The sequence below is a fragment of the Protopterus annectens genome, chromosome 16.part0, assembly GCF_019279795.1.
Source record: "Protopterus annectens isolate FY-2018-M chromosome 16.part0, PAN1.0, whole genome shotgun sequence".
NCBI lineage: Eukaryota > Metazoa > Chordata > Ceratodontiformes > Protopteridae > Protopterus > Protopterus annectens.
The window spans coordinates 428,099,386-428,121,082 of record NC_056750.1 but is presented as its reverse complement, the minus strand read 5'-3'; the positions used below and the strand labels follow the sequence as shown (position 1 = coordinate 428,121,082).

The window sequence follows — 21,697 nt, the reverse complement described above, 5'->3', positions numbered from 1 at the left end:
TTTCCTCTGAAGCTTTTGTGACTGGGAAAATATGTACTCCCTGACAGCACATACACTACTATGACAGCAAACATATCACCTGTGTCTATCGGTTCTTTCCTGGTGTGCAAACATGATGGATCCCCATCCTGAATGCAGTCACAGAAAAAATTCTCACATTGGATATCTAAATTACCAAAGCTCCAAAATGTTTGTATGGCTCCCAAACAAATAAAGACCAATACCATCAATGTCTTGAATGCCTGGCAGAAGAGAATGATATAAAGCACTGCCATTTCTGCTGACCCAAACTCTGCTAATATCAACTGTCATTTTTAAATACTGTACACAGAACATACATTTAATATGATAATGAAAGAAACATGTATTTATTTACTATTGTAGGTTCATAAGTTCAAACTAGGCTGTTGAGCCAGTGGACCATTTGTAGTCTAAGTAAGAATCCCACCCATTTACTAAGACATGAATTAAAACCAGACCCTAACCTAGTTTCGGCCTCTTTCTAAAAGAGCTAGATTGGTCACACTAAGGATGTACTTACAAATGTCCATACAGTCATCCAGGTTAAACATAAAGGATCATGGAGCTACTCTGCTTAACCTCTAAGGGGACTCCATTGCATTAAAGAGGTGTTCTCTGTGAAAGATACCTCACCAACAAGTCCCATTTATATTTCCGTGGCAGCTTAAGTCTCGAACAGGTGTTCAGGGTGGCATTGGTTTTGTGAATGTGTAGGTGGTTACAAATGACCTGTTTTTTGAAGGCTAAGTAAAAACACTGCTTGGAACCACCACGATAAAGTAAGAAGTCCAGTTTATTTTGAGAACAAACAAGCGCTTTCACGCATACAAATGCGCTTCATCAGGTTATAGTTTAAACATAAAAACGCCCATTTATATATTAAAACAATCATCCAATTAAACAAGATAATTGTCAGTTAATCAATTAGTTAAAACATAATCAATCTGATTAGAACACCCTTCATCTTGCATCACTTCCTTAAGCAAGTTTTTGGCAGCATGCTTTAAGCAAATAAACTTGAAGGCTTAAAATAAATGCAGCAATACATCAAGTATTCTCATGCATAGTATAAAAGCACTGCAGTATAAAATAGTTGGGACATCATGTTATGTATTTCAGACAATGACCAAAATAAAACTTCTGAAAAGCTTCTAAGAAATTCATTTCTCCATTTTTATATCTAAGTCAGACATATAGCGCGTAAGGTTGTATCAGATATATAGTGCGCGGAACTATATGTACGCGCTATGGTCGAGATATATAAAATATCATGTTATTAAAACATTTAAATGATTCAAGCTATATATAAGCTCGCCATCATTGGTTAAATAAACATAAGGTGTGATCTTTCCACTTATTTGTAATTCATTGCCATTCTGAATGCATGACTAGCAAACAGTCTTAAAAACAGTCTTAAAAACAAATGAATATGTGTAAACAGCATCAGCGCATAGAAAATGAGTCATGATGTTTTTTATCTTACACCTTTTTTGTTATTCTAGTTCTTATTGCATTTCAAAGACCCTTGGACTATGTCATATGCTGTAGGTAATAAAGAAATTATCATGGTTAACATATATACCAGTTTAAGGCAGAACAAAAGCAAAGACAAAACCCACAACCTCCATCTGCGACCCCAAGCGCTCATAATGCAAAATATGGTTGATAATGTTTATTTAAAAGCTCAGCCATCAAGAAACCCTGATAGTATAGGATGAATCCCAACATGTGTTGCTGTCTAGATATACAATCAACAGTTTAAAACCTCATGATGCCGGTGGTCAAGAGTTCACCCACGGACATAATTTGCCAGATTTATGATAAATGCAGTGATGTTGTGTCGTTGACATAAAAAGAAAATAAATGAGCATTTTTTGAGACATTTTCATTAGTGATATGTTGTTTCTTTTCTTTTCAGTAATAGGACAAAAGTAACTAAATTACTCTAATCCTAAGCGCTCATTGTGCAAAATATGGTGACAATGTTTATTTGAAAGCCCAGCCATCAAGAAACCCTAATAGTATTAAATGAAACCCAACATGTGTTGCTGTCTAGATTACAAATGACCTGTTTTTTGAAGGCTCTGTACGCTAGGGAGAGACCAACAGACTGTAAGAAGTGGAAAAGTGTAAGAGCATTTTAAGGAGGTCAGGGTAACTTGAGGAGGACATGCCCATGATTTTTTGGTAAGAAAATACTGCAGTCTCTCGAGCCTGGTCATATGCCTATCCAACCAAACACAGAAGGGGGGGCACTTTATTCTATTATTGGTTTGATATAGGTTGAGAAGAGGGGGGAGAATGACTTCATAGTATCTAGGAAGGTGGCTAGTATATAAAAGGATTTCCTAACAGTGGCCTTACGGTGGTCAAAAGACAGTTCATTGTCGATAAAGGTACCCAAGTTTCAATGACAGAGCCAATTTTAAGGGAGATGTTTCCAATGTGATAGCAGCAGGACTGATCAGGTTTGCTTAAAAGACACAATGCTGCTTTTTTGGCATTTAGACTGAGAATCATGGTTCAAGCACAACTTTTTAGCAAGAGTAGACCTCTTGCCTGTCTTATTAATGACAGCTCTGAGTTTGCGGTCATTGGCAACTGTCATCAGTCAAGGGCTTTGGTTAACTGCCTTAAGAGAGAGAAGTAGATACCAAAGAAGAGTGGTCTTCAGTCCGATCCCTGGGGATAACAGCTGATAACTGCTCCTTTAGCTGAGAGTGTCTTTGCAACAATACTGGACTGGGTTCTATCGGTAAGCCAGTTTGTTATCCAGCAGGTAATAAAGGCCTTCTTTAGCTATGTCAAGAATCTTTTACATAATACTCAACAGTGAGCAGACCTGGCGGTAAATGGCACAACCTTCACTGACCAGGGTGACAAAGCAAATCTACTGGCCAATAAATTAAGCTCTACCTTCACCCCCACTCCCCCAGTGAAATCCATTCTAGCATATCCCCTCAATTACCAACAGGAAGCAGGTCCTGCAGGTGCTCACTAATGCCAAAAACACTGCTTCAGTGGTCCCCAACAATATCATCAATTGCCTCCAAAACAGCCTAACATGATCTAGCAGGACCACTTGAGGCACTCTTCAACTACAGCTTCAAAACAGGTTACGTGCAATGTGAATGGAAGGCTGCAACTTTCTTCCCTCTGTATAAGAGTGGACCATCAACTGACCCCTCGGGAACTACAGGAACTATCAGTCTGACAAGTCTAATATACAAAACCATGGAACAAATTACTGTGGAAATGATCAACAAGGACACTGGCACCCTACAGACACTGGACCCATCTCAGTTTGGCTTTATTAATGGAAGGTCTTACCTACTTAACCTGAGATGGTCACTATGGCTATGGATACAGGGAAAATGGTGCATACTGCCTACCTTGACCTGGCTAAGGCATGCAATACAATACCCCAACAAAGGTATTGTTGACAAACTCTCAGAACTAGGCATAAATCTTTACATAACTTGCTGGATTACCAGCTAGCTCACTGTTAGGACCCTGGAGGTCAGGATCGTTGAGACCACCTCCACTAGCAGACCGTTCACCAGCGAAGTATCCCAGGGCTCTGCTGTGTTGGGCCTGCTCCTGTTTGACATCTACTTCTCAGAAGTCAAGGCTAACATCAAAGGCCTCTGCCTCACCATGTTTGCAGATGACTAAACTGGGAGCTATCACAGATTCCCTCCATGACACCAACATACTACTTGAGGGTCTAACACAAATAACAGACTGGTGAGAAAGCCATGGATTAAAATTCAATGCAAACAAATGCATTACAGTGCCCTTTTGGAAAGCATCCACCCAAGCTAATTAATTCCTCATAAAATACCCCTACATGTTGTCTCAATAGTTAGAGATCTGGGAACATACGTAGACAGTAATCTGCTAAACCAACATTTAGCCAAGATAGTAAGAAAATCATTCTGTGTCACCCACCTCATAAGCAAGGATAGGGCATCCAGGTCCTAGGAAGTAACAATATCCCTCTACTCAGCCCTTGTCAGACACATCAAGTACAATGCTCCCTTTGGCATGTACGTAGCTAGGTACTTACAACAGTTTGAATGCCCTCAAAGGCTCTTCATCAGGAGAATCCAGTATTTGAATACTGTCCTACACAAATCGCTTTAAGGTCCTATCTCTGTAGTCAGTCTCCTACGGGTTACTGAGACAGGATTTGTGACTAGCATACAAAGCATCTCTGGATCCAGCTCCGATGGATCTCTTGCACATTTTCAAGACAACCACCACCAGAACACTACATACAAGGACCTAAACTGTGTCTGCAAACATAAATAGAACCCCCTGGAGGGACTGATACAGTGGACGTAAAAAGTGTACACACCCCTGTTAAAATGCCAGGTTGTTGTGATGTAAAAAAAAAAAAAATGAGACCACAATAAATCATTTCAAAACTTTTCCCACCTTTAATGTGACTATAACCTGAACAATTCAATTGAAAACAAACAAATCTGTTAGGGGAAAAATATAAAAAAATAAAAAATGTACAATAAGCTGGTTGCATAAGTGTGCACACCCTTAAACTAATACTTTGTTGAAGCACCTTTTGATTTAATTACTGTATTCAGTCTTCTTGGGTTGGAGTCTATCAGCATGGCACATCTTAACTTAGCAATATTTGCCCACTCTTCCTTGCAGAAGCACTCCAAATCTGTCAGATTGTGAGGGCATCTCTTGTGCACAGCCATCTTCACATCACCCCCACATATTTTCTATTGGATTTAGGTCTGGGCTCTGGCTGAGATATTCTAAAACTTTAATTTTTTCTGGTGAAGCCATTCTTTTGTTGATTTGGATGTATGCTTGGGGTCACTGCCATGTTAAAAGTTGAAATTCCTCTTCATCTTCAGCTTTCTAGCAAACGCCTGAAGGTTTTGGGCCAAAAGTGACTGGTATTTGGAACTGTTCATAATTCCCTCCACCTTGACTAAAGCCCCAGTTCCAGCTGAAAAAAAAAAAAACCCAAAGCATGTTACTGCCACCACAATGCTTCATTGTGGGGGTGGTGTTCTTTTGGTGATGCAAAGTGTTATTTTTGCGCCAAACGTACCTTTTGGAATTGTGGCCAAAAAGGTCAGCCTTGGTCTCATCAGACCATAACACATTTTCCCACATGCTTTTGGGAGACTTGTATTGTTTTGCCAATTTTAGCCAAGCCTGGGTGTTTTTCTAAGTAAGAAAAGGCTTCCATCTTGCAACCCTACCCCATAGTCCAGACATACAGAGAATATGGGAGATTGTTGTCACATGTAGCACACAACCAGTACTTCCCAGAAATTCCTGCTGCTCCTTCAGTGTTGCTGTAGATCTCTTGGCAGTCTCCCTGACCAGTTTTCGTCTCATTTCGTCAATTTTGAAGGGATGTCCAGTTCTTTGCAACGTCACTATTGTCCCATATTTTCTCCACTTTTTGATGACCGTCTTCACTGTGTTTCATGGTATATCCAATGCTGTGGAAATTTTTTTGTACCCTTCTCCTGACACCTTTCAACAATCAGATCCCATTTGATGCTTTGTAAGCTCTCTGTGAACCATGGCTTTTGCTGTAGCAGGCAATTGAGTAAACGTCAAGAAACTCCTACTAGGACAGCAGAACTTTATTTGGGGTTAATCAGAGTCTCTAATTGATGGCAGGTGTGTACCCAAGAAGACTGAATGCTGTAATTAAATCAAAAGGTGCTTCAACAAAGTATTTGTTTAAGGGTGTGCACATTTATGCAACCAGCTTATTGTATGTTTTTTATTTTTTTATATTTTTTCCCTAACAGATTTATTTGTTCTTCAATTAAATTGTACAGGTTATAGGTCACATTAAATGTGGGAAAAGTTTTGAAATTATTTATTGTGGTCTCATTTTTTTATATCACAAAAACCTGGAATTTTAACAGGGGTGTGTGCACTTTTTATATCCACTGTACGAGTCGCAAAGGATCCCCATGCTGTGGAATAGGCTCGCCAGCTATGTGAAGCAGAGTCATCCCTGACCCTGTTCAAAAAAAACCTTGATCACGGGATGGGAAATTGCAAAGTCACCCCGGCCTAGCCCCATGTCTCTGACAGACAGAGGTTGACAGTTAAGTAAATTAACCCCCAATTAACATACCCTCATGGACATAACCTTTAGCCACCTCCTTACTAATGTACCCCACCATATAAGCATCCAAGGAACTCTGGGAGAAAAATGGGTTGGGTTTCATGGCTAGGTGCACCCTAGTGGTTGTTAGCCTAGTATGAACCTATGCCATATAAACAGCTTTACCCTCATCTAATACCTGCTTCAGCTGGGCTGCGCTTGCAAATGGTCCACAGAGAACAGTGCACTACCCTGGTAAACAAATATAAATAAATGCCTTAATGACTTCTTCAAAAAATCTACCAATTTCAAGAGACAGGATCTGCCTTTCAATGACAAGAAGGCATCTTGGCACAGTGTCAGGCCCCACAGACCTAGTAATTTTAGCCTTGGAGAGAGTGCTTAGGACTCAGAGGTGATTTAGGGGTGGGGGGGGTAGTGAAGACATCCTAATACGCTGTGAGCAGTTTGGAGGACAAGAATGGTTAAACTTTGGGATGAATGTGTCCACCAGTATGTTGGCAATGTCCTCAATGGATGAATATGTGATGTCATTTTGCATTAGCTTAGCACATTGTTGGTTATTTCTTAGGTTCCTGACACAGGTGAAGAAAGCTTTGTGTTTATTCTGGTATGGGTTGTGATTCACAATTTGTACTTCCTCTGTGAGGATCTTATCTTGTTTCAAAGTTCTGCATTTTTTTTAACAAGAAACATCTTTTTTGAATTATCATTTATGATATATGCAATCATACATTTATATAAATGAAAACCCATACTGACAGATTTTTAGTAGCAAACATGATCCAGCACATATAATCTCCTATAGTCATTATCAATCGAACATTACATAACTCATTCAATTCCTGCCTTTTCTCTTACACCTCATTCCTCTTCCCGGGCATTATTCTGCATGTACTGTTCCCACAATTCTTATTTTTTTTCTATGTAATTTGCTCCTACCCTTTTATAAAGGCCCATTTTCAGTCTTTTCATCTCTACTAGTACCGCTGGTTTAGACTTTGACTTCCATCTTCTAGTATTTTTTTTTTTTTTGTTTTTTTGGCAGCCACCAGGAGAAAAATGAACAAAGCATTGCTATTGCCTAGGCAAGTCCGAGTCTGTACCACAGATCAAAAAATATCTTCTTAAGTTACATCAATTTGCTCATCCAGTTTTTCTGACAGAGTACTCTGCAGGGAATTTTTAAAAACTGGTAACTCATTACATTCCCAAAAATACATTCTTGATTACATCTTTCTTCTCCATCATACCTCCAGCAACTGCAATATACCTGAGGAAAATGTTTTTGGAGTCCGCTTGGGGAATAAAAGTACTTATGCAAATACTTCTAAGCAAAAATCCTAAATCGTCTACACTTTGTTGCATATCTGAAAGCCATACATATATCCTCCCATTGTTTCTTTGTGAATTGCTTGTCCAACCTCTTCTGAATATTTTCTAACTTCCTCTGATTGATTCCTGTAGTTAGCATGCAATATTTTACATGCCATACTAATTACTCCTTTTTTAAAAGCATCTTCTGTTCAAGACTCTATTAAAATTATCAGTGTTGGTCTTTCAGCGAAGATCTCCTTATTCCTTTCTCTTTGCCTATACTCTATCAATCTTTGACAGGGAAGGCAATCTCTAAGCCTGCAGTTCAAATGTATTTTTGGCCTCTTCAGATTCTATTACCTTTCTCTCTCTAATTATTTGTTCCAAATACTTTGGTTCTAAGGAATCTCCCACCTCTAACTCAATAATGTCTGTTTCAACTGTTACGCAAGAGTAATCTTCATTACAGTTACTCCTATTAATCTCACTGTTTCAACAATTAAATCATTTGCAAGCATATAATTCTCATCTAGCTATTTTTGTACTTCTACACTCTAAGCCATATTGTCAACTTCAGTTTTTTTAAGTCCCTCCAAGTTAAATTTGGATTTCTTCCTTATAAGCTTGTCCCTTGACTCTTTTTACCTCCTCTGTTGAAACAGTTATGCCTGTTTCTGTAGACTGAATGTTTTCTGACTGAGCAATGTTATCATTGTCTATAACCTGGGTATTAAGTATCAAACTGGTGTCATTTTAATATATTTTTCTTATTAGCATGTTGTAGACGAGTTAATTTATTTTTTATTCCTAGTTATTTTCTGTGAACTTCTCCCTTTCTTTATTTTCTCCTAGATACTTTGAATCTTCAGATTACAGTACGCTTGTACCCTGAATTCCAAAGGTCTAAAGTATTAAGTTTCATGGGGATTATGTGATCTTTAATAGTAAAAGGCACTTTCTTTCCTAAAAGTGTTCTATTTGCAACTGGTGTAATAGTATTCATCTGATCAGACCAGTCAGTCTATTCTAAGACAGTTTTTGAAGCTATGCCACTTACACAAGTTCAATCATCTTCAGTTACTCTACATTTACTATCAATAATAGCAAGGAAATCATCCAGCTTCTGACATGATAAACATAAGATTCTAATGTTAATGGAGTGACTGGTCTATCTGCAATGGGAATAAAAAGAGCACATGCCCCTAGCTACTTGATTCATCATAGCAAACGTACAAAAAGGGAGAGATGATTCATTTGTAAAACATGAAAAGATCTGATGAAGTCATTTTTGATGAATGCACTTATCTAATAAATCTTTTAAAAAGAATCCAGAGGTCCAGGTATTATTATTTCAGAACTACCAACGAAATTTAGAAGAACTATTTACAAAACCACTTAAAGGATATGTTGAATAGACTCCAAAATGGCTTAAGATCACATTTGGGGATGCAAGTACACAGATCCTCATCACATACAGTAAAGTGAATTTTTTTTGTCTAAGCTGTTAACCAACAGCAGGCTCAGGGGGAAATTCCTCTAATGTACATTCCATAGACAAAGTTACCATTTGTTACCTTTGTAGAACCACAGCATTTTGTATGTTACACAAGATACTTGTGCTTCAGCAAATCTTGAATGGCATACGCATTTAAACAATCCATTCCTAGTGACAAACAAGTATGAATTAAAAAAAAATAGCTAAATCAATAATCAAGGAATTCAGAGAAATTAAAACTAGTAGTTTAAGTCAAAGTGTATGAGGAAGCATTACACAAACATATATTAAATTAAGTACACTAACCTTGTACAAGTGGAAGCACTTCAAAAAGTAGTTATTCTGCCCTACTGTGGTGCCAGTCATGCATGTCCCAGTAAGACATTCTTTATATTGCTTGCAAACATGTGCAAAAGCTTGTGCTCACTATCACTCGCAGCTGTGGCTCAAGTTATAACTAGCTAGGCTTCTCAGAAGACAGGAACTACTGTATGTCTGCCTACAATCCATCCATCCATGCACCCATCCCTTTATTCCAATAAATAGTAAAAAATCAAAATAAAGCTTCTCTTACCAATCTGTTTCACAGGAAATCACAAAACAACACTGGATGGTTTGAATGTCCTGGCTGCAATCTGGATACAATCTAGCTAGGCCCCTTTGGAGGGCGAGTGTGTGCCTGCCTACAACCAGTCCCTTCCTTACAATGAGTAACATCAGAAAAAAATAAAATATAAATACAAAACTACTTGGGCATGACAATCTTAAATTCGATTTACATATCCACAACAGCATCAAGAAAACCCATCAAAAACTAGGCACCCTAAGTAGAATAAAGAAATTCCTTACAGACTCTGCTAAGTTAACTCTAGCTACCACTTACCTCTTACCCTCTTCTATATGGATCCCTTATCACAGCCAACTTACAAGCCTTACTTAGTTCTTAACCTGAACAGTATTATAATTCGCTTGCAACAAACCTTACAAACCCACTTCTGTTTAGCACTAAAAAACACTTCACTGGCTCGAGCTTCCTAACTACCTATCTTATACTCAGAGCTCACCTTAACCCATAAAATCATCCATACTCCATCTCCCTGCCCAGCAATTAGACCTCTACTCCAATACTATCTTCCAAATCGTCCCCTTCAGTCAAATAATAAACAACTGATTACCATCTACAAACCACAAGGGGCTGCTGGGATAAGTCTGTATTCCAACAATCGAGCTAGAACTTGGAACAAAATTCCTATATCAATCAGGTCTATCACATACTTTCTTTTCAAGCCATTACAAAAAGACTTCCTCTCTGCCTCCTGGCTCCTCAACCAGGACACAGTTCTCCAATACCCTTCATCACCTTTCTTATACCTCCCTTTAAAGAATTAAATCACTTATGCCCTTCTAATACCTCACTTTATTGTTACTTAAACTACTATATCTACTTCTAATTAGCCCAACCAAATTACTATTCCATCAGTACTTCTCTGTTAACACTCAAGCTTGCTTATCTCCTCTAATCACTATGTTGCATTTCTTACCTATCTTATACACCACTCTTCTATCTATAAAGTCTTAGTGCAAAGCTTGTAAATGTAATGTTTGTGAATATCAATACAAATTTTATTGTATTGACTATTAAGTTATGCATTCAATGAAACTACATTATAAAATGTGTTACTATAAATACATTCAAACTTTTCTCCACTGAAAAAGGGCACCTATGCCCAGTCAGACTTTCCTGGTAAACAACTTTCTACAAATAAATAAATACATAAATCAACAAAGCTTCTACCTACTAAGCTTCTTCTTTCAATAGGAAATCACAAAACAGTGGATGGTCTGAGACTGCTGTATCTAAACTGTGCCTCAATCTAAATTCAGACTGACAACTACTGAACAAGCTGTATGACGACAGATAAGAACACTGCTGCATGCACACCCACTTTTTAGTCAATATTCCAATGAACAAAGGTTAGAGGGAGTGTTATAATTTTCCAAAAAATTGTCATCCAAAGATAGTTTCTTAAGAACTGGGGTAATCAAAGCTTCCTCTTTAATAAGACTGGAAACATCCAAGTTTTAAAGGAAGGTCAATATATGTAAATAACAGCACTTTGTGAACCAAGGCAAGTTCTTACCAGCCTCACAGGAAGAGGAACTCGAATAAACTGGCCAAGGGCACAGATCTAACAATATCCATGAGCCTGTTGTAACTGACAATCAAACTCTGGCCAGCAAAAGTCAAAGTTATTCATCTCAGATAACCAACATTCAATTGGTGAATGATGGAGAAAGAAAACTCTTATCTTGATAATATTTTTAATAAAAAATCATGCAGCTACCATACAGTCAACAGAAGAAAAAGCTCACTGAGCCACCAGGCTGGCTGGGCTACACAGTCTGTCATCCATTTAAGAGTTCAGACAGAAAATCTTGTGCAGTAGAGGTCTCCTTTGTCAAAAAAGTGGCGCTTTTCAAGATGGTCCTAGCTGGTATAAAATATAATGCCTGTCCAGAGCAAGCTTGTGCTTGAGAAGACATGTTCTCCATTGTCACACCAACCTACCCTGCACATCAACTGCAATTCATGATTGAATCATGGTTGAAGTTGAACCGCATCTAAAAGGTACACACACTCACTGGGGTAGACCTGATCGAAAGCACTAGCTACAGCATTATCGAATGTTACCAACCATGCATCCCATCATCTGCACTGACCCCTCAAGGAATCTGGAAGATGACAGTGGGTGCTGCCACTGAGGAATTTGAACATCTACTATTGCAGGTAAGTAGGACTTAAATGTACTGTGTTCATTATTCCCACTGCCTCAGTGGCATTTCGGAGAGAGTACCAAAGCTTACCCGACCCTGGGTGGTACTAACAAAGCATGCTCTGGACCTTGAAAAGCAATCCAGTTTGTAGCAATTTGTGAATGTATGAACAGAGAATCAGGCTGCTCCCTCTAGAATGCTTTTAGAATCTACCCCTTTCCACTATGCCACTGAAGAAGATAAGGCCCTATTTGAGCGTGCCTTAACCTTGCTGGAAAAAATTTACCATGATGGTAATAAAAAAAAAAAAAAACAAAAGCAGAGGACAACTATCATGTAATAGTTTGCTAGAGAAAGGTTGAGCTTTCTTAGACCCGTATAAGAAACGAACAGCTTTTCAGCATTCCTAATGGGGTTTGTTTTGTCAAGTTAGTGCCTGAGCTGCCTGTGCGCATCCGAGGTTATGTAGAATCTATTTTCCATTGTTTTTTTTAATAAGGATAGAACACTGGAAGACTGCTGGCTTGATTCAAGGTAAATTCAGAAACAACTTTAGGCATGAATGATGGATTAGTGCACATCACAACCCTGTCCTTGTGAAAAATCAGATAGGGTTGTCCCACCATGAGAGTTTCCAACTCACAAATTCACCTTGCAGATATCAAATTAATAAGTAAAACAGTCTTCCAAATAATGAACCATAAATCAGCCTGAGAGGCAGATTCAAAAGTACAGTTGTGTACACTTACAATAAATGTAGATGTTAGAGTGTATTCACTGTTGCAGTCATTACATTTGGGTAATCTGCTGGCAGGTTGCCTTCAGTCGGCCTGAATAACAAAGTCTTGGGTACTGCAGTAGCAGCCGGTTGCTGTCTCCTCTTCCATGACGTCAGGTTGTCAGGGGTATAAAACATGCAGCTGACGCCATTTTAATCATTTTTTTTTGCCCCAGATGTCAGGTGCCCCCCAAATGGGGAGCAGAAATATATAAATAACTATATATATATATATATATATATATATATATATATATATATATATATACATGCACTTTAGAACACATAAAATTTACCTTCAACTAAAAGCAAATACACCACAAAGGCTTCTGAGCATAGTGAAGGAAAGAAGAGGTAAGATAATAGAAAAGAAAGGGGGCTGGCGGGTGGGTAATCCAGACCGCAACAGTGAATACACTCGAACATCTACATTTATGGTAAATGTACACAAATGTACTATGTTCTTCGTGTTTCACTGTTGCAGTCATTACATTTGGGTAGAATCCCAAAGCTATGGATGGGAGGATGGAATTAAACAGCATTAGAAGCAGCTATAAGGTCCTGCAGGACTGCAGTGGCAAAGCCTGCCCTGGATTTAGAAAAGAGAGGTAAATGGTAATGCTTTGTGAACGTATGAACTGAGCTCCAAGTAGCAGCTTCTAAAATGTCTTTGGTAGGAACCCCTTTGAGAAAAGCTGCTGAAGTAGAAGCAGCCCTGGTGGAATGGGATCTGATCCCCTTGGGCACAGGTTTACCATGGTGCAAGTAGCACAAACAAATACAATGGCTTATCCATTTAGAAATAGTCTGCTTTGATATAGCCTTCCCATCTGATCCTGCAGCAAATGCCACAAGTAGTTGCTCAGACTTTCTTAGAGATTTTGTCCTGTTTAAGTAGAATCTTAGTTGTCTGTGTACATCCAATGAATGCAGAATCCGCTCCCCCTTGTTCTGCGGATTTGGGAAAAAAGTTGGCAGGTGAATGGTCTGGTTCAGAGCTACACTGGATACCACCTTAGGCATAAAAGAAGGATTGGTCCTGAGGGCCACCCTGTCTGGGTAAAAGATAATGAAAGACTCCACTGCCATGAGAGTCTGTAGTTCTGAAACCCTTCTAGCTGAAGTGATTGCCAAAAGAAAGGCCGTCTTCCAAGAAAGAAATTTTATATCTGCAGTGGCAGCTGGTTCAAAAGGAGGTAGGGTGAGTTTTTCCAGCAAACATTGAGGTCCCATGCAGGAGTTGGTGCTCTTCTGGGAAGTCTTAAAATTTTGGCCCCTCTGAGGTACTGTTTTAGCAGGGGATGAGAAAAGAGTGGAGGCTCTGTGTTGTAATGAGCCGAGATGGCAGAGGCATGGATTTTTATTGAAGAAAAAGATAGGCCCTTGTGAAGCATCTCAGTTAAGCATTGCAAACTCTGAGGAATATTGGGCTTTGCTGTGTCTATTCCTTGTGCTTGGTTCCAAGCACAGAATCTTCCATTTATCAGCATAAGATTTTCTAGTACTAGGCCTTCTGGCCTACAAAATGACATCCATCACAGGTTTACTGAGAGATGCGATTGGTGAAATTAGTTGATTAGCCATGCTGCAAGATTCAGAGTTTTGAGCTGAGTGTGCAGAATTTGATAGTTCTGCTGAGACAACAGGTGAGGTGTTTGAGGCAAGTACCACGGAGGAAGGTGTGACACATTCCTTAGAAGAGGGTACCAGTGTTGGCGAGGCCAGTCCGGAGCTATTAGAATAATTTTTGTTTTTTCCTGTTTGACTTAGTAAGACCTTAGAGATTAGAGGCAGAGGGGGAAAGGCATAGACTGATAGGTTTTTACAGCTGAAGGATAGAGCATCCACTTCCCATGCTTTTTTGTGATGAGTTCTTGTGCAGAATGTGTCCAACTGATAGTTTTGGGAAGAGGCAAATAGATCTATGTCTGGTCTCCCCCATTTTCATGTTAACATGTTGAAGATTTGTGGATCCAATTTCCCTTCGTGTGGGTCCAGAAGATTTCTGCTTAGGTCGTCTGCCAGAGTATTTTGCTTTCCTGGCAGGAATTGAGCTTGAAGATGTATTTGGTAAGTCAAGGCTGTGTTCCACAAGGCCATGGCTAGTCTGCAAAGGGGGTAGGAGTGGGTACCCCCCTGCTTGTTTATGTACCACATAACTGTGGTGTTGTCCGTCTTTATCAGTAGTTGTCCTGGATGATGGAAGTCCTTGAAGGCTGTCAGAGCATTCTGTACCGCTAGCATTTCTTTCTGGTTGATATGTAGATGCATTTGGTTTGGGCTCCATTTGCCCTGAATGCATCTCCCTGCCAGACGCCAAGCATGGTCTAATGCGTCTGTAGTTAAGGTATGGGTGGGCTGGGGGTAGAATGAATGACAGTCCCTTGTTTTGGTGACATGCCTCTGCCCACCAAAGGAACTCCTGTTGCAGACAGGGAATGAGAGGAATCATTGTTTCCAGGCTGTGACAATTTTCACTCCATAAGCTTTTTAGGTACCACTGAAGTTTCCTCATATGCCGTCTCGCATATGGAATTAGCAGAATGCAGGATGCCATGAACCCCAAAGCCTGCATAATTTGTCTTGCAGATAGCTGTTTTTTTGTTGCCACTTTGAAGTATGTTGTCAATTGAATTTGTTTGTCTGGCATGAGGTAAGCCATCTGGGCAGTTGTATTCAAGCTTGCACCCAGGAATGTAATTATTTGAGAGGGTACCAGTTGTGAATTCTTTTCATTTATGGTGTAACCCAGGCATGCTAGAAGCCTTTTTACAAATGCCAGATGCTGAAGAAGAGTGCTTTTGTCCTCTGCCTGAATGAGACAATCGTCCAGATATGGATAAATTTGAATGTTTCTTTGTCTGCAAAATGCAATTACTGGTCTCAGGCACTTTGTAAAGACCCTGGGCGCAGTAGATAAGCCAAAGGGCAGTGCAGAGAATTAGTAATGCAAATAGCATGCTTTGAAGCGGAGGTATCTTCTGCAAGATTCCCTTATTGGGATATGCAGGTATGCCTCTCAAGTCTAGAGTTACCAACCAGGCATTCTTGCCTAGCATAGGCAGTAGCTGTTGTAGAGTCAGCATTATGAATTTTGGAATGTCCAGGAAGGTGTTTAGAATGCATAAGTCCAGAATTGGACGCCATGATTTGTCTTTTCTGGGTACCAGGAAAACTCTTGAATAAAATCCTTCTCCTTTTTCCTTTTCTGGCACTGGTTGAATAGCCCCCATATCCATGAGGGACATGACTTGTTTCTGGGTCTCCGCCCATTGATTTGGTAGCAGATCTGGCCATCCATTTGGAATTGGCAACGTGTGGAAATGAAATCTGTACACCTGGGATACTATATTTAATACCCACTTGTCCTGGGTAATTAAATGCCAATTTTGAGCATGAAGTGCTAGTTTTCCCCCAAAGGGGCTGTCAAAAGATAAGTGCTTGGAGATGGCAGAGGGAAGTCATTGAGACTGCTTACTGTAGGGTTGTGCTTTACCTCCTGATTTGGAGGTGGAGGCACCCCATTGTTTTGACCTGTAAGATCCTTGTGATTGAAACCTGGAGTCTTTGGAGCATCTGGGTTTGTCATGAGCGGCTCTGGTCGACACAGGAAAGGACCAGTTCTTAGTAGGCCAGTGTCTACTGAACCTGGGTGGCTATACTTGCAATAAATCTTTTACAGTTTGCATAGATTTAGCTTTGTCTTCCATCTTTTTTAAAACCTCTTCTGCCTTATTACCAAACAGACTGTCCTGCTGTACAGGAGCATCTAACAATTTAGCTTTAACATGATCAGGCAGATTTTACTCCTTGAGCCAAGCATGTCTTCTTATCACAGATCCAGTTACGGCGGCCCTGCAAGAGGCCTCCAAGGAATCAAAACCACATTGCAAAGTATGCTTTCCAACCGGTTCTTCTGAATGCAATAAATCCTGTAACTCTATTTTCCACACAATCAGAAATCAACATAATTTTCTGTTTCAGTAAGCCCATAACATGCTGTTGATATTTAAGAATATGAAACTGGCAGTTTAAAGCCCTGCTTGCCAAGGTTGCAGACGTATAAACCTTCTTTCCCCATCTATCCAGTGCCCTGGAGTCTCTACCTGAAGGGGTAGGATTTTTGGCTGTAGAGGCCTTAACACCCTTGGGACCCTGAGAAATAGTTTCTGGGTCAGCAGCAGGATTTTTGAAAAGAAATTTGTGGGAGTCAGGAACCCTGTAATATCTGTCTGGCTTACTAGGAGCCGGAGGCAGGGAATCTGGAGCCATGCTTGATTTCAAGAAAACATCAACAATGTCTAATACAGGAGGTATTGCCAAAGGCCTATGCTGAGGAAGAAGAAGAAAATCCCTAAGCCTCTTTTTGGATTCCGAGAAGTCCTGACTCTCCCAATGAAAATGTTCCCTTAAAGTATGCAAAGTCTCTCCAAAAGAATAATCCTCAGGAAGAGAAGCAGAAGGGGCGGATTCCTCTGCATCAGAGTCCTCATAAGGTGGAATAGAAAATTCCTGATCAGAAGAGGAATCAGAAGAAATGGAAACCTGATCTGAAGATTCATAATCAGTGCCTTGCCTAGGCCTCTTAAGGGGAGGGGTTGGGAACCCCTGAACAAGGTAATTAAATCCTCAGCCATTTTGATAATTTGTTTTTAGGCATAGGGGCCTGAGCACGTGGCTCATGCGTCGTTTTTTTATACATAGAAATAGTTTTTTGGCCTTGTTTTTGATGATGGCGGTTTAATATACAAATGTTGAGGCCTGAAAACACCCTCAGAAGCCGGTGCCTGCTCAGCGGCTCCAGACCCATCCAAGGGAGAGACGTCCGTGGGTTCAATACCTGCAGAATCTCGTGGCATACCAGACTTCGAATGGGTCTCAGTAGAGGCCTGTGACTCAAAAGTAGCGGGCATCAGGGGCTGTGAAAGTGCCTCACTGAGTACCGGCGAACCGGCGACTGGCTTAGGAGGAGCTTCGTCGGTTTTGGACCTCAACGGTCTGTCTGTCTTTTTCCTTGTGTTTTTTTGTGAACTCCGATAGTCAGATTGCTAACCAATGACATTTCAGGATAATTAAATCTTGAATCAAAATATTTTGAAGCAAAAATATACCAACGCTTAATAGTGCGTTGGTTAAATTTAGCACAAAACCGACAGCAAGGCACGTTGTGATCAGGCCCTAGGCAAGGAATACAGTACAAATGAAAATCCTTATGAGGTATTTGCTTCCCACAAGTAATGTAATTATTAACTTTTACTGACATCAGTAAGGAGCAAGAAAATTTTTCCCCAACGGGGTACTTAGCTTTATTTTGAAGACTTCGGTTCTGAAACTCGAAAACGAAAATTTCAGGAGTCGGCCGACCGGCACTTACGAACTGCTTCTGCTTCGGGCACCGTGCAGCAAGAAAGACTGATTAAAATGGCGTCGGCTGCATGTTTTATACCCATGATGACCTGACGTCATGGAAGAGGAGACAGCAACCGACGCAGGACCCAAGACTTTGTTATTCAGGCTGACTGAGGGCAACCTGCCAGCAGATTACCCAAATGTAATGACTGCAACAGTGAAACACGAAGAACATCTGTGGTAAGTTCAGTTTTTCAAGAACAAAGTTGGGATTCCAGGGAGGAGGAGGGAGTCTCACATGCAACATTCCTTTCATAAGGAGTCCATAAAAAGAGATGAAAGAGGGGAGTTGAAGGCAGAGAAGTTGAAATAGCTGAAAGATGCACTTGAAAAAAGCATATGGCCAACCAGCCCCAAGTAGTTCACACAAATATTTCAAAACCAGAGGGTCCAAAACCCTTTCAAGACCTCTGTTTTTGGTTCGGCACCACCGAGAAAACCTCTTCCACTTGTAAACATAAGTTTTTCTAGTTGCAGGTTTTCTTTCCTCTTTAAATATCTGCTGCACATCCTCATGGAACAAGAGTATAAAAGGTATCAAAACAGAATCATCCAGGTTGTCAGTTGCATTTTCTCTAAGTTGGGGGTGTATTGTTTGCCCCTGATGCTGTGTCAGCAATCTGTAATCCAGTCTTTGAGGAAGTTAATGGGAATTGCTATTGGCTACTTCCATTAAGACAGAGAACCAACTTTGCCTGGGCCAAAGGGGGCTACCTTAATGATCTTTGATAATTCATTCTAAATCTTTAGAAGTGCCTTGGGAATAACTGGAAAAGGAGAAAATGCATACAGGAACATTCCTGACCTTGGGAATGATAAAGCATGCGTCTTCCAAGCATGGCTGCAAGGATGTTTTGAATGGAATTTTTTCAGTTGTATGTTTTGAAGAGGTGAACATATCTACTTGAGGTGTTCACCACATAAAGTAAGAGTAGCGGGACCTATGTCCGAATCCAGACCAGTAACGAGTGGTGTGTCTCAGGGCTCTGTCTTGTGGCCCCTCCTGTTTGGCATATACTTCTCAGAAGTACAGGCAAGCACGGAAGGGCTGTGGTTGACTAAGTTTGCGGACGACTGCAAACTGGGTGCTATAATAGAGTCTCCGGCCAACATGGAGATCCTCCAGAAGGGCCTAAATGAGACTGATGCATGGTGTCAAAGCCACGGTCTCAAGCTAAATGCAAAAAAATGCCTAGTAATCCCCTTTGGAAAAAACAGAGTACCCGCAAATTACAACAGAGGAGGTAATCCCCTGAAATCTGAAGAAGAAATAAGGGATCTATGGACCCAAGTGGATAGCCAGCTTTCCTTTGATAACCATGTTGCCAAAGTGGTTAGAAAATCCTTCTATGTGACCCATCTGATCACGAAATGGTTTGCATCAAGATCTAAGGATGTAATGGTGCCCCTCTACTCTTCCCTCATCAGACCCATTATTGAGTACAATGCACCAATTGGAATGTACCTGGCTAGACATCTCCAGCAGTTGGAGAGACCACAGAGGTACCTAACCAAGAGGATTACTGGCCTCAAACAGTTGCCCTATGCAGCACGATTGAAAAAGCTAAGACTGTTCTCTGTTGCATACTGCTTTCTCAGAGGCGATCTCTGTCTAACGTACAGAGCCATGTCCAACCCAGAATTGTTGAACATGCTCCATATTAGCAAAACCAAATCTACTCGAGCTACACGCTCTAGGGATATATACCTCAACACAACAATGAATAGAATATGCTGGAGGGATAGATTCCCTTCGCAGAGACTTCCCTTACTATGGAACAGGGTCCCGATCTACATAAGACAGAGCCCCTCACTATCACTCTTCAAGAGGAACCTTGATGAGTGGATGGGTAACAGAAAGTTCACATCGGGGATCACACCAACAGCACTACTAGATAAGGGCCAAGGGTACTAGCTGCTAGTACAAGGGTCTAGGGAACTACTAAAGGGGCGGTGAATACCGCACAACGTGGTTGGGCTAATATATACCTCCAGGCAGATAGCCCAGTACCAACCTATGAACATCTCCGGATCAAGTCCTGGAACACCTCTACATGGAGCTTCCACTCACAAGGGTCTGTCCAGAATCTGTTGAGTCTGTCTGCCACTGTGTTTTACTCTGATGGAATGTACATAGGAGTCAGAGAATGCTGTAGAGTCAGTTCTCAGGTGATCATTGCCAACCGGTAAAGAGGTTATTCTGGTACTACATCATTGTACTGTTGTCTGCGACCAGTAGAAGAGGTCCAGGATTCCATAAGTTGTGACGTACTTTTAAGGCATGAATCACTATCAAATTATTTTTTACATTTATGTGTTTTGGTGTGTCCTGAGGAGTCCACAAGCCTTGCACTTGAACTCCCATGGACACTGCTTCCCACGCAAAATCTGAAGAGTCTAGCTGGACAGATTGGATTGCAGTCTGAAGAGACAAAGGGAGTTCTGGATTCAGAGGAAGTCAATCCCTCCACCACTGCTTCCTGTTTCATAAATCCCAGTACTGGTACATGGAAATTCAAAGGATGAAGGTCCTAGTTCCAAAACGTTTTCAAGTACCACTGAATTTTTCTCATGTGTAGTCTAGCTAGTGGTATCATGAAGCCTAGAATTTTGAGAAACTCTCTAGCTGAGGCCAGGTCTACAGGAGAGAAATCCAAGAAAATGCCCTTTAAGTCTGACTTTTGTCAGTAGCAAGTAGGCCAACTTTTTACTGTGTCTATACAACACACCAGGAAAACAATTAGCTGAAAGGGTGTGGGGAAGGACTTTTGAAGCCCAGGTGGAAAAGGAGGGATGCAACCTTGTCTAAGGGACTCCTAGAACCTGAATATAGAATCTTCAAAATTCAGCAAGTTGTCTTAATAAGGAAAATATGGATGCCTAGGGTTTTTCAATAGGAAGCAACTATGGACAGACACTTTGTAAACACTCAAGGTGCAGTAGATAGCTCTAAGGGTAATGCAGAAAACTGACAATGCAAGCTAGACACAGAAAATCTCAAAACTTTTCCTGAAATTGGGAGCTACAGGAATATGATGAGAAGCGTCTCCGAGATCTACAGTCACCATGAAACAGTGGTCTGGAAATAACACTAGAGCTGACTGTAAGGTGAGCGTTTTGAATTTTGGAACTTTTATAACAGCATTTAAAAAGAACAAATCTAGGACAGGCCTCCAGGTGTACTCATTTTTTGGTACCAATAAGATTCTGGAGTAAAGTCCTTTGTGTTTGTGCACTACAGCTACTAGTGCTATGATCCCTGCTTCTAAACATGTGATGCAGCACTAAAGAAAACAGCTCTGTCCAGTCTAGTGGGTGTTTGGGGAATTCCCCTGAAAGTGGGAGAATTTTCTATGCCCTGGCAAGTGTATCCTCTCTGAATTATTCTCAGAAACCATTTGTGTAAGACTATTTTTGGCCAGGCTACAGGGTTGAGAGAAAGAGCATGGGAGGAGGAAGAAGGGCAGGGGGGGAGGGGTAACCCTGTGACTTGCCCTAGTCATTTATTTGCATGGGGTTAATCCTTTTTTTGGGAAAAAAAACCCTCTTTTGGATCCCTGACTTTTGTGTGGCTGTGATTTTTTTTGTTTGTTTTACCCCTTGAAGGAAGATGCCTTATTTGGGGAAGAACTTGGGTACATGAAACGTCCTACACAGTCTATGCATTAATTTGCTTCAAGAGTACCAATGTCTGAAAATCTGTGTAACAGAAGGACAAACACCAATTCAGAACTTAAAGGTACATTCAACATTTTGGCTTTAAATTATCAGA

The 21,697-nt window shown here is 40.5% G+C and overlaps 1 protein-coding gene across 2 annotated transcripts in view; it reads right to left on the bottom strand.

The window, feature by feature from the left end:
- Positions 1-21,697, bottom strand: part of GAPVD1 (GTPase activating protein and VPS9 domains 1) — a 3,238,556-nt gene that overhangs the window by 271,582 nt on the left and 2,945,277 nt on the right. The window lies entirely within an intron of this gene.